At 36.1% G+C, this 13,690-nt stretch overlaps 1 protein-coding gene across 2 annotated transcripts in view; it reads right to left on the bottom strand.

Annotated features, from left to right (window-relative positions):
- The window catches only part of Atp10d (ATPase phospholipid transporting 10D (putative)), an 88,584-nt gene that overhangs the window by 64,277 nt on the left and 10,617 nt on the right, over positions 1-13,690 (bottom strand). Inside the window, exon 1 of one of the 2 annotated variants that reach the window (XM_063240621.1) lies at positions 3,191-3,556. The exons of the other annotated variant lie outside the window; for it this stretch is intronic. The gene's annotated coding sequence lies outside the window, so the exon portion shown is untranslated. Of the gene's footprint in view, positions 1-3,190; positions 3,557-13,690 lie in introns of those variants that run through there. 2 annotated transcript variants of the gene reach the window in all.

Genomic DNA, 13,690 nt, shown 5'->3' with positions numbered 1-13,690 from the left:
TCTATAGCCCATGCACCTCATAGGAAGTCAATAATAGAGTAATAAACTCTATTAGAAAGTCAGTCATCAGTTTTATACAAAAGATTAGAACAAGAAAGAAAAGAGCTCTATCACTATCAAGACCTCTGTCCTTTAGAGTTTGTCCTCTAAAATATTTACTCATAGAAAACTAAATCAATAAACACGTTACTTAAGTAAACGTCTTGTCTCACTAGTGTAAGAATCTGAAAGATCAAATAAGATCCAAAATGTACAAAGATATTGTGAATAGAGAAGAAACTGTTTTAAAGAAAAGAAAAACTGAAGGGAGAAAGAGAAAAGAAAAAAGTACATATGAACACAATGCAGTTAAGACAGTTATATAGCTGGTTTCTCTTATTTCACTGAGGGACAAATTTGGTGCTAGTATTTATTGTACACAATGTTTCGTGCCTATAACTTGTGCTCTGAATAACTACTGTGAATATGACAATATGCAATGTGTGAACTATTGTTCTTCTCTCACTAGCCTGTTTTGAAACTTTTTTCTGTTATTTCTTACTTTTTGTTTAAAATAAGAAAATAAATATGTTAGAGTAATGCTCACTATCATTTTAATATTATTTTAACATGTCTACTTCTGAAATATATTTGCAAAGCCCACTTTTCACCTTATTAAAAGTAGTTTAGTTCTTAAATTGTAATAATGACAGCTTAGGTTACTAAATTAGTTCATAACACATCCAAAAGTCACCTCTAGAGTAAGAATATAGGCCATGCTGTAAAAATTGACCAATGGGTAGCAGAGGAAACTGATTAGTATAAATACTAAGCACCTTCATGAATTGCACACTATGTTCACTAGGTAATCATGATAACAAATGTCACATTTTTAGAAGGTTAAAGTCACTATGATTTGGTCTTGTTTCTGGAAACTTTAAGATGAAGTTTTCCCTTGCAATTAAAATCTTTTAGACGGAAGAGTGCCTATTTCTCTATTGTTCATGGTCTCATACAACAATTTAAATTCTCCTCCTCTCTTTAAATTTCAGAACATAAATTCTTGAGAATACATTTTCATTCCATAGACCCAGGCAAGAATCATATTTCCACCCAAGTCATTTCGTTCCTAAGAAATGATTCTATAGTGAATAGAAAGCTTGTCATTGCAAAAGAATTTGTCTAGGTCTTTCCTCTGTGCCTTGTAGGTATCTTTACAATGACAGTGGCTTCTTTATTAACTCATACACTCTCTTTCCTTTCCTTTGTCCTTTTCATTTTGGGTGAATTTTAACGGAAATGCAGTAGTGGCTGGCTCTCTGCCCCATGTGATCCTCCCCTAGTGTCCAGCACCATCCTCCCGCTCTCTGAGGCCTGGCAGTTCACCACCTTACAATGTCTCTCTCCCACCAGCTCTTCCCCCTATTTATGGAAACTGATTATTACACCAGATGATGGATGTGAACAAGAAAGAAGTTATACACTCAAGTGACTGAGAAGAAAAGCCCAGTCCTAGTAACAAACAGATGATAATCTTTACAAACTTCTGCCTCAAACTTAAATCCCAGGATAATGGATGTAACACAGTGATAAAGTCCTTACCTAACGTGAGCAAAGCCCTGGGTTCCATCCCCAGGACTACAAAGAAACAAACAAATAATCAAAAGGTAAAACGTAAATCCTTTTGTGATAAACAGGAATGACCCACGATCTACTCAACTGATCTTATTCAGTGCCTTTCAGAACAGGTCAACTGTCACCCCAATGAGAAATATATTTTATAATGCAGCCTAAATTTTGGAATTACTAAATCCAGAGTTCTCAAATCAGCAGCCTTTAAAACTACTTCTATCCAGTAATGTACTATGTATCAAAATACTGACATAGTATTTTAATTTTTATATATAGACAGAATAGACATTTTAAAATGGTGATATATTCACATAAAATATTGATAATTACCTTTTCTTAAGCAGAAAAGAAAAAAAAGAAAAAAAGATCAGCAGAATATTTGGGTATATTTTCACACTCTTACAAATGTCAAAAGCTTTCCTCTATGGTCCTTAACATTCACTCTGTATTTTGCAATTCATCCATTTTAACTGAGTTACAAACACTTTGCTCATCACTAATAACAATTAGTTTTAATTGGCATATAATAAATGTACATATTTGTGGTGTACAATGTGATGTTTTTTAGTACTGTGTAATAATGACATCACGCTAATTACTATATCCATTACCTTACCATTTCTTGGTGGTAAGAACATTACAAATTCCCTCTTCCAGCTATTCTGAAATGTTCGATACAGTATTAAATATAATCACTCCACTGTGCAACGAAACATTTGAAGTGATTTTTCCTGTCTAACTGTAAATATGTACCTATTGACCCATCTCTCCCTACACTCTCCTCTCTACCCTTCTCAGCCTCCGATAACCAGCCTTCTAATCTCTACTTCTGTGAAATCAGCTTTTTACATTCCATACATGTATGAGATCATACTCATCAGTTTTTGACAAACTAAATTCTTTGTGCTTCATGGACACAGGTTGAAATATCAGCTGAGTTACTTATTAGCTGTGTGTCTGCATAATGAATCTTTGAACCTCCGTCTGCTAAAGTCTGTTGTTTAGAGTTAAGAGATGGGCTATGGGTGAACAATGTTCATTCCTCACTCAGCTCTTTAGTAATTTCTTAACCTATGCCTAAGTAAAGTTGGGAACACTGTACACTGAGCTGGACAAACTTTAAATATATTACTTCAATTCATACAAAGCTGAATAAATAAATGTTCAGTGTGATGTACCTATTGATTCCTGAAAAGTAAACAGAATTAGGTAGGCTACACACAGAAAACCGAACAATCACAAAAGATAAGCATGACATAAGATGATGCATAACATCCAATCTCAGCCTCAACTATTCTCTCCAAAACTCATTCCAACTATGTTTATAAACAAAATGTATTCTACTTGTTGCTTCCCAGACTTTCCTGATAAGTATCACCTGGGGCCCCTGTTAAGCCCAGGCACCCAGGTCTCTTCCCCAGAGATTCTGATTCAGTGGATCCAGCATGGAGCCATGAAAGTATAATTTAATTAGTGCCCCAGTGACTTATCAGAGTGGTTCTAAAGCAGTAAGCACAGCCCAGCCTCTATATTTTGCAAGTGCTACCTTCTCTTTCTGGAGGATTGATCAAACACTCACCACACAGCCTCTATTCCTCCTCTGGTCTGTTTTAGCTTGACCTGGGGGAGGAGGGAGCCTGGCCAGGGTCCACACAGGAGACACAGGACATTGCTCTGCACCCATTACAAGCACAGGATGGCTCAGTCAATGCACTTTGCACAATGTGTTGCAGGTGGCTTTGTTCTTCAAAGTCAGGAAACATGCACTTTCTCTCCAACAAATGTCTGTTCATCATTGAAATTTATAGAAAAAAGGTGAATACATAAAAAAGAAACAAAACTTGCTTCTTTCATGGCCAAATTTGGCTTTCTTTTCCTTTGTAAGTAATGTAAGGAATACAAGATCTAAATTTGAGAAAAAAAGACTTATTTTTGACTGTGAGTTCATCATTCTGCCTTTATTAAGAAAAGAAACCTGCTCTCTGAGGCCTGAAAATCTTTTAGAACAAAAATTTTATCTGCTATTAGATTTATAAGATAAGTAAACAATATTTTAGTATAATTAAGAGTGCAGGGGCTGGGGATTTAGCTCAGCGGCATAAGCATAACCTGCCTTACAAGCAGGCAGTCGTGAATTCGATCCCCGATATCGATTTAAAAAAAAAAGTGCATGTGCTGGAGTTAGGTACAAATGTCACCTTCAGGCACCTCCACCTACCAGCAGATCTCACTCACACTGTTGATGTGAGCATCAACTGATTAATATGTTTAAATACCTTAGAAAAATATGTGGTGCACATAAGTGCTAAACACAGGAACTGTTGAAATTACCTGGAGAATGTTCTCTCAGCTATAATAGTTACTTATAAGTATTAACTGAGAATTTGTGCACAGTTTGATGCTAACAACCACACCAAACAGTCACCTATGTCTAATTTCTTAAACTCTACCTCATGCTCATCCATCTGGTCATGCATATCTTTCAGTAATTTTGCTTTTTGACTAACTGACAAGACTACCAGCACCCAACTAGCTGAGGACAGTAATACCCTGCTCCACCCTCTCTCACCTGTTCTCAGGAACAAGTCCAGCAACACTGAATTCGAATTCTCTAAACAACAGCTTAATGCATAGTACTTTTAAATTTTTTTCAGGAACAACATTCACATTTCTAAGATTTAAGCAAATTCCTTAAAAGCTGAATTGTCGTTTTCTGCTAATAAAGCATGCTTCTTTTAAAAAACCTGATTCTCAGCAATGCTGCCTTGAGAATTAACAAAAACAGATTTCAAAATCACACAAAGAAACAGGTTCTGAATGTGCATCATGATCACTTAAAAAGAATCTATAGCTCTAGACCCTGTAAAGTCCTAGTGAGCTGCCATATTCAAAGGCTGTGAGAAGGCTGTATTTCATTAAAAACAGGAACAAATTAAATTTACCTAGATTTTATTAAAGTCACCACCTCTAATTTCATTTTTAGTTTGAGAGCCATCTACAACTGCAGGAAAATTTGGATTACTAACACATTTGCTGCTGATCAGTGATGGAAAAACATAGATGCATATTAACTGTTCTAAAAGGTCCACATGTTCCTGAGCTGAGCTGGGAATATAAAGTCCAACATGGAAGTCTAAATGCTATTTAATGGAATCCTGTTTTAATTTACTGACATTCGCCTTTCAATCTAGAATTTAAATGTTTAGTAATATGACCACAAATTCTGGAGATCAAGATTCTTAACAAATGCAAACACTGGGCAAGAGATGAGCCATGGGATTATAAAAACCAAATGTTAATAGACAATTAATCTAAAATACACGTAAGCCAGTAAGATAACAATATAATGAAAAAATGTTTCATAACAATCATTTATCATGAACATTTGAATATTTATATGTACTAAAGATGTATGTGCAAATTTGTCTACAATTGTCAGAAGGAAATTATAAGCCAGTTTCACTGATGAATACTGACAAAAAATTCAACACAATTTAGCAAATTAAATACAATACAACCCAAAAGAATGGATGTTAGTGGCATTTAGATGCTGAGAGAAGCTTTGAATGAGCCCCTTGGTTCTAGAGTTACTAGCAACTGAATTTTGTCACCATGAGACTGGAAGCAGATTCTTCCCCAGAGCCTGCAGAGAACTCAGGCTGGATGACACCTTCACATTACCTCTGAGAATGTGAGTGAAGAAACATGTTACACTGTGACTACTGGATTTCTAACACACATAATTATGCACTTGTTGTCTCAAGTCAATTTGTAGTGTTTTGTTTACAGCAACAGAAAGCTGATAAAACTCACGACGTAGCCCAGCCTGGCCTTGAGCTCACGGCAATCCTCCTGCCTCAGCTTCCCAAGTGTTAGGATATAGGTGAGCACCAATACACTTGGCATTAAATTCTTACTATATAATATATTAAATAATATGCTCCAGAAAAAATAAAAATTTAAATATATAAATTGTAGTAAAATTACTAGACAAATAAAATATATTTTTATTATTGTTAGTTGGGAAAAATTTTTCCTAGGGAAAAAGTTACAAAGGACAAGTAATAGGAATTCATCTATCAATCATATATCTATCTTTTTACCATAGGAAAGTTGTAAATAAAATCAAAAATCACTGTAGCACAAAATGAATAGCAAAGTTACAATATCCCTACCACACAAGGTGAACAACCTATACAAACAAATTAAAACTCCAACACACTTATGCAAAAATATGAATAAGCAATTTTCAAAAGAGGATGTTCAAAGGACCTACAAATATATAGGTACTAACCCTCACCAGTGAGAGGAAGATTGCAAATTAAAGTTATCTCGGAGGTGCTGCTTTTATTCATCCTACCACTAAAAGTGAAAAAGAATAATTGCTAGTACTGGAACAGATGCACAAAAACAAACCCTTCTCACAACAGAATGTGAATTGCTGTGTTTTCATGTAGAAATTTGTCAATCTCTAATTCAAATTTTAAAACATGCAAATATTGACCTAGTTTTACTTTGGGGTGTTTTTTCCTCTAGGATGGACATAGTCACAAAAATGTATATTGTACCTTTTCTTTTTTATAGTCTTTAGAAACATGAGAGTCTTTCACTTGGAGAGTAGTTTACCACACTGTAAATATATACATCCTGGAATATTACATACCTATTAAAATGGTGCATCTCCATTTATTGGCCTGGATATGTAACTATTACAAATTACAAGCAAAAACAAAACAAAGCCAAGAAACCAAGCAGGAAGTAATAGAGAATTTTAAATAGAATAATCTCACTTTTGCAAAATCCCATCAGGAAAAGGCCAAATGACTGATCAGCTTCAGAGACTGGGAGAAAGACAACTTGGGCACAGTTTTACGTGCACCGTTGTTTGCCACCTAGCTAGCAAACACAATGTGCAAAGACATAAGTTGATCTGTGATACTGGTTAGCGGAAACAGTTTCCATCGCTCCTCTGGTTCCTGGTGGAGAAGAAACCACTTGGCAATTTTGTCAGCTCTGAAAATGAGGCTCCTGTTGGGTCAGAAGAGCCTGTGACGGGAGTCCACTGCTTTTCCAATTTTTAGGCTCAGTAAGAGCCACATCAGCACACGAGAGCCTTCCGCTTCTCACTGCCATCAGTTTCTTAACATTTATTTCCATTTCTTATTGCATTGTTGGGTCTACCGCTGGCCTCACCCTGGTCCATTTCACTTAATAACACGACCTACCTGGATGTGTACATGTTTTCTTACGTTTGTAAAAGCAAGGAGTTCCGTATTATTTGTAAGAGTGTGGATACGGAATAATTCATACCAGCCTGTGGTATTTTTGACTCTAGATTCAGGATAAAAATATAATAGTAGCAGGGGCTGGAGGTTTAGCTCAGCGGCATAAGCACGTGCCTTGCAAGCAGGCAGTCGTGAGTTCGATCCCTGGTACCGATAAAAAAAAAAAATATATATATATATATATATATATATAATAGTATATTGCTAATTTTTCTTCTCTTTGTCACAATGAATATGCATTGATTTATAATTTTTGATTTATAATTTTTGAAGTTAAAGTTTCTAAAGGAAGACATGATAAAGTGATGAAATAGTCTAAGTCTGTCATAAAGCAGCTCTGTTTAATGCTCAATATTACTTTTTCCATCCAATTTCCTATCCACTCCTAGAAGTTGATGCCACCATAATTAAAATTTTAAACTCTACAAGTTATCAATTTTAGGTATGAAATTAATTAACAGCAGAATTAAAGAAACAGAAACCAAGTATATCTTAGGAAGTACCAATACTCCTTTAATGATGGTTAATTACAAGTTTTTAGATGTCAACTAATTTCATCTTTACAACTTGATACAACTTTTCATTTTCATTTTCATTTTTCTTTTTACTTTTTTTTTTTTTTTTTTTTTTTGAGAGAGAGAGAAGATCTCACTGTGTAGTTCAGGCTGGCCTTGAACTCATGGTGATCCTCCTGTCTCTGCCTCCCTACTACTGAGCTTACAGGTGTGTGCCACCATATCTGGCCTCATTTATATTTTTCAAAGGAAGAAACAAAAAGTCAAGAAAACTTTGTAATTTTCTTAAGTCATACATAGTTTGACTCCAAAGCCATGCTTTGCCAACTCACAAGGCTAAATACAAAATGCGTCATATTTATGTCCCAATATTATCAGTCATGATTGGATAACCATCAGCTACAGTATATTTTTCCAAAAGCTATTAACAAAATTCTCCAGAAATAAAGTACACCTAAATTATAACACAACATACTACAGTCCTTTTTATACACATATCACTTGAAAGCAGAGTCAGTTCTCACAAATTCTTAATTAATGCTTAACGAGAAGATTGAACCTGGGTAGATTACTACATGTAAATACAGGATAATGAATTCTCTTGAGCCCAGTTAGCATTTAAAAATTTCTGACATCATGATGAGCCAACAAACAACTTAAAATATATACATGAGCTCACTAGTCTAAAAGACAAAAACATTCTTCAGTATGGTTACCTCAAGATGTTCTGTGCTTGGGCCTTATACTCTAAGCATGCATCAGGACCTTCTAAATCTCACTTCTTAATTTCTGGTCCAGCAAGTCCAGGATAAGACTCACAAATCCATCATTTCTAACAAGTTTGCAAGCAGAGAAGATTCTGTAGTCCTAGGATCGCTCTTTGAGAACTACTACCCTTTATTAGTAGCTTTATTCCTGAATGTGATGAAATCAAGAGTGAACATTAGATATCCCTGGAGAAGTCCATTTCCTTTGAATATATAAACCAAGTCCAGTACCAATGGCTTGACAGCACAATACATGTAAGCCTTATGTACAAGGCTGGAATGAACTGAAACAGACTGCGTAAAAATTACCAGATTGAAGACGAGGTCTCAAGGCATGATCTTTTCTGTAGATTTAGCATACTGACAATGAATTTCAACAAACATTCCCAAAAGTAGATCGTGTACAAACTATGGATCCTCGTCCTGATAGAATTATAACTGTCTTCACAACTAAGTGTAAAATCACTAATGAAATATTAAAGTTTTTGTCTGCTCCAAACCTTGAGAGCCAGCGAAGTTATCCATCAGCGTCAGTAAGAAGTAAAGAGAAATTTACAGCAGCAGGTGTCTGAGTATAAAGACAGGAACTTCTCTCTGGTAGATCCACAATAGCAAAGCCTCCATGGCCTGTACATCAGAGATAGCCTTGCCCGAAGCACCATGAGGCCTGATAACTCTTGGCCTTGCCCAATCTGTGCCATTTCTGACCCACTGTTCAACACTAATACTTCGGGGATACTGGTTCCTTATCTTACAGGCAGTAACAATGGCAGTAAGACTGTTTCATATTTTTGTTGGTTTCTTAGCTGAATCAGGTGCCAAGGTAGCAGGCTTACAAGGGTCTCTTAGTAATGATTATCCTGCTATCCGCAAAAGAAGGATTTTTCCTTTACCTCCTATAATCCTTGGAAAAGAGCACAGGCTTTTGTGATACAGCAGCAACAAAGGTCAGTTTACATGCTGGGAAAACTGGATTTTGAGTAATGAACTGGATAATCTTCAGCATTCTCTACTGAGTCAGACAAATCAATATGCTGAATAAAATCGTCGAAGTTTTGAGGGCTATTTAATGTTTTCTGTGAGTTGAACTTGGATCTAATTTTCCATAGGCATTCATATTCTATATTTTAGATATAAAAGGTCAGGCAAGGAAATACCCAAAACACTGAATTAAAGGAATTACTCTTGATAACTGGTGATTATTATCATGGAGAAGTGTTATATATGGTTATAAAAAGTTCAATCACACTTTTACCAATATTTTACCCCTACCAAGGACGTGTCTGTGATAGTTTTGTCATTTTGAAAAACTACACAGGGAAAGTTCAATTTTACTCAAATATATTGCCTCTTGGCATCACTAGAGAATAAGACTTAAACCGAGCTTGCTTCATTCAACAAACATCACCTGAAAACCTGCCATATGCTGGACCCCATGGTTGGTACCAGGGAGACTGAAGTAAGATACTGTTCCACATCACAGAAGCAGCCTCTGAGACCGAGGGAGGGAAAGACTGCTCCACAGCAATGAGTCCCACATTTCATACCGTTTCTGATAAAGGGCCGATTTACGATTTTCAAATACAACATGAAAAATCACAAAGAAATAAAATGTAACTGTAGTATATTTTATATTAGGAAACATTATCCATTTTTACTGTTCCCAGATATATGTTAAATAGAGAGTTTCTTCAGTCCTTTTAGGTGAGAATAAAGCTTTTATATGTAAAATATACATTCATATATGTATATATATAGTTACATATGTATACATATGCATACATATATAATGTATATCTCTACATATACAAATATATTATACCTAGGTATTCTTCAAGTCATGATGGGTTTACATCCTGATAAATCCACTGTAAATTTAAAATATAAGTCAGCCAGACATGCAGGCACACATCCATAATCCCAGCACTCTGGGAGGCTTATGCAAGAGGATGACAAATTCAAGCCTGGTGATCTTGTTTCAAAATAAACATGAAAAATAAAAAAGGGCTGAGAATGTAGACACTGACCATCACAGTTTAGCCTGGCCTACCTTAAATGTGCTCAGAACACTTACGTTAACTTATAGATGCATGAAATCACCTAACACAAAGTTCATTTTATAACAGTGTGGAATATCTCGTGTAACTTATTGAATATCTGTATCCAAGGAACACAGATAACCAAGTCCACTATGCAGTACTGGCTGTTTACCATTTTGATTTCCTACTTGACCAGGAGCAGCCACAAATTCCCTAGAGATCACATGACATATTGATATTGAAAAGACTAAAATGCAAAACTTTATCTTCAGGTTCTACTGAATGTATTTTGTTTTTGCACCATTACAAAGTAAAAAATTATAAATGGAGCCACAATTTTGCATGTGTACACACATGTATATTTTATATCTGTTTCACAAATTTGTGGATGGTCCATTTAGACACTGAAAGCTTGAATGTATTTCTTCTTTAGCATATGTCATATTTTTCATATTTTCTTGAAGGAACCGCATTTCTAAATGAGTCATCTTTTGTGGATGCTTAAGTTCAGGGTTCGTTTAAACTGGCAGAAAAGGATGGAGATTATGCACTCATATACTGGTATCTCTATGTTATTTGAAATAAAAATAAACCCTCACATATAACTATGAGTTCCTAGTTACCTTAGTCTATTATTAAAGCTAAATAAACATAGACATATTAAATACTGTAAGAAATTTAATACTATATTTTGATGCTAGTAATCCTAGATATTTCAAAAACTGTTATAAAAATGACAGAATGAGACCTTTTTCAGATGTGTCTAATATTTAAAGAAGTATTAATTCAATAAGTCTAAAATCACAATATCTCCATTAATAGAGATATGCTAAGCTCTGCACTGAGCATAATAAATACACATCCACTTTAGTCCTTACAACAAAGGACACATTGCTGTCTCATTTCAGTAGTGGTGAGGAAACTGCTTCAGAAACGCACCCAAGTGGCACAGCTGGCCAAGGCCCCCCATGCTAGTCCACTTATCCCTGAGCACATGAGCAACTTTAGAGCTACCACTCCAGGGCTCTGACATAGGAGAGTAACTTGTGAGCAGTACATTGCCTCCAGCAACCCAGCAAAAAGTGTGAAAGGTTGGAGGAAAAAACAGAAGTGTATTAATCTAAAAAAATGAATTAAGTCATTCAGGGGGAAAATATTAGTGGCATACTTCACTTGAAAAAAGATAACAAATCCAAAAATTTTTATTTACTTGTTTTAAGAACCTTAGATGAGAATAGGAAATTCTAGGTTTTTGAAATAGGATTTAACATATACACGCGAATATAATGCTCATTTTTAATGTGACTCCAATAACCTCTGACCCCATGTAGCAACCCTGGGTCATCTTCCCACTGCGCCTCACCCTCAGTGCTCTCATTTCTCTACTTCCTCAGTTTACATTTTATGGTCAGCACTGTAATCCCTCCCTTGTATATTCTCTCAACTCCTTAACTCTATACTCTCTAACTCGTCTCTCACATCTATCTACCTTTGTAAAACCTGTGCACTACTTGAATTCAAGTCAGTTACACCTAAGTCTTGGTATATTCTGCTCCAATATCTGCAAGTCAAAAGTGACTAAAGAGAACCCTAACATGCCTGACTACTGTCACGTGAAATTCCAACCACAAGCCGCAAGTTGATCTTTCACACTGATTGTAGCAGTACTGAATTTCCAGTCCGGTCAGCTGCACTCCATGTATAACTGCTTCTGCCCAGTATCTTCTGTCTAACTTTTTCCTGCTGATGGACCTTATTTCTTCTTTATTCCCATAAAGATCAAAAGAGAACTTTCACAAATACTCTCACCTAGCTGTTGCCTAACACACTTTCTCCCAGAATTCCAGACTCTTACATCCAACTGCTCAGCTATCTCTAGAAAGATGCAGGTCAAAGTAACTTTCCCATACTCTTCCCAAACCTGGAACCCCAAAGATTAGCCCTGTCAGTTGACAGCGGCTCCATCCTTGGGACACTCATCTCCAAAGCCCCGATCCCTCCCAGGACCAGTCTTCCTCTGCCAACCCGTGTCCAGTCAGCACATCCTGTTGGCTCTCCCTTTAAATACACCCAGAATTGCACCACACCTCATGGCCTCTATTATCACCCTCTGGTCCACCTCACATAGCCTAGGACTGTTAAAAGACTGAAGTTAGACCTTGATAATCCCCTCAAAAAAGCTCTCTAAGGGCCCCTTGTATTAATTGTAACAAAAGGTTCCATCCAGGAGCATATGGTCAACCTCCCACTGGTCTCTCCTCTACCTTATTTCTTCATAGAACTTCCATGTCACTGTCTACCAGTACATAACTTATTTCTGTGTTTTAGCTCTTGTCTATTTCCCCCTTCTATGAGAGTAGAAACTTCTACCACTTTTGTTCATGGGTGCAGTCTCTGCCTAGAACAGTATCAGTATGAGACTTTGAATAAATATTTATGAAATGAGCATGTGATAAATAATTTTAAAACTACCTCGCATAAAGTAGTAAAGGCTGTTACCCTTCACAATTGTAGACACACTTGCTCTAGAGGTCATAAAACTGTAGCTTCTCATATGTGTGCGGAAGTTATTGTAGTTCACGTTAACTCTAGGCACGAAACCCTAAAACAGACAGCATACTCAGCAACAGGAAGGTGTAAAAATAAGGAAATCAAACAAGTACAACTTCATTTTAAAAATAGCTGAGGTATTTCAATTTCATTATTTTAAACTCTCAGTAAGGAAGTTTCTTTTTTTGATACAGCTTATGATTTGTCCTTTTAAGTAGGAAAACAGTTTCATTTGGGGTGGAAATCATTGGTGTATACACTCGCTTTTTCTGGATTTGACACTGTTGTATTTAATTTAAGTTTTTTTTCACAATTGCCAGTCATGTGTTTGTGCTGCTGAGCTAAATCCCCAGCCCACTGTTGCATTTTAAATAAATTTTCTTTTCTGAGAATTTAGAGAATTCTGGTGCGCTGAGCACCAGAGCACCCTATATAGTGATCTCTTTCGGGCCTTCAGAACCATATCCATAAGCTACGCTTCCAGTAGCTAAAAACTTTTATTTGAATTCTCCTGTATGATCTGATAGGCTTTCAGCTCACTGGCTGTTCAAATAGCTGCCTTTGCAAACATGTAACTCTTCCAACTACAAAGCTTATAAATACAAATAAATTGAAATAGTGATCTCAATAGTCTTCAAGAAAAGGAATCATTTCACTGCTCAGAGATCTCTTATCCTTATCTGTTTAGTAAACTGGTACTGAGAGGCTAAGAAACCACAGCCACACACACCTTTCCAGGCACTGAAATTAAAGCAATGCAGGAGCTGGGGATTTAGCTCAGCGGCATAAGCACCTGACTTGCAAGTAGGCGGTCGTGAGTTCAAATCCCCGGTACCGATAAAAAGTTAAAAAAAAAGAAAAAAAATTAAAGCAATGCAAAGCTCTGTGGTCCAATTCCACAATTCTTGCTGTGCTGAACTACA

This window comes from Cavia porcellus, unplaced genomic scaffold (genome assembly GCF_034190915.1).
Source record: "Cavia porcellus strain 051 isolate PalLab524CR breed Dunkin Hartley unplaced genomic scaffold, mCavPor4.1 scaffold_30, whole genome shotgun sequence".
NCBI classification, from domain to species: domain Eukaryota; kingdom Metazoa; phylum Chordata; class Mammalia; order Rodentia; family Caviidae; genus Cavia; species Cavia porcellus.
The sequence above is the reverse complement of the archived record's forward strand: the minus strand, read 5'-3'. Positions and strand labels throughout refer to the sequence as shown.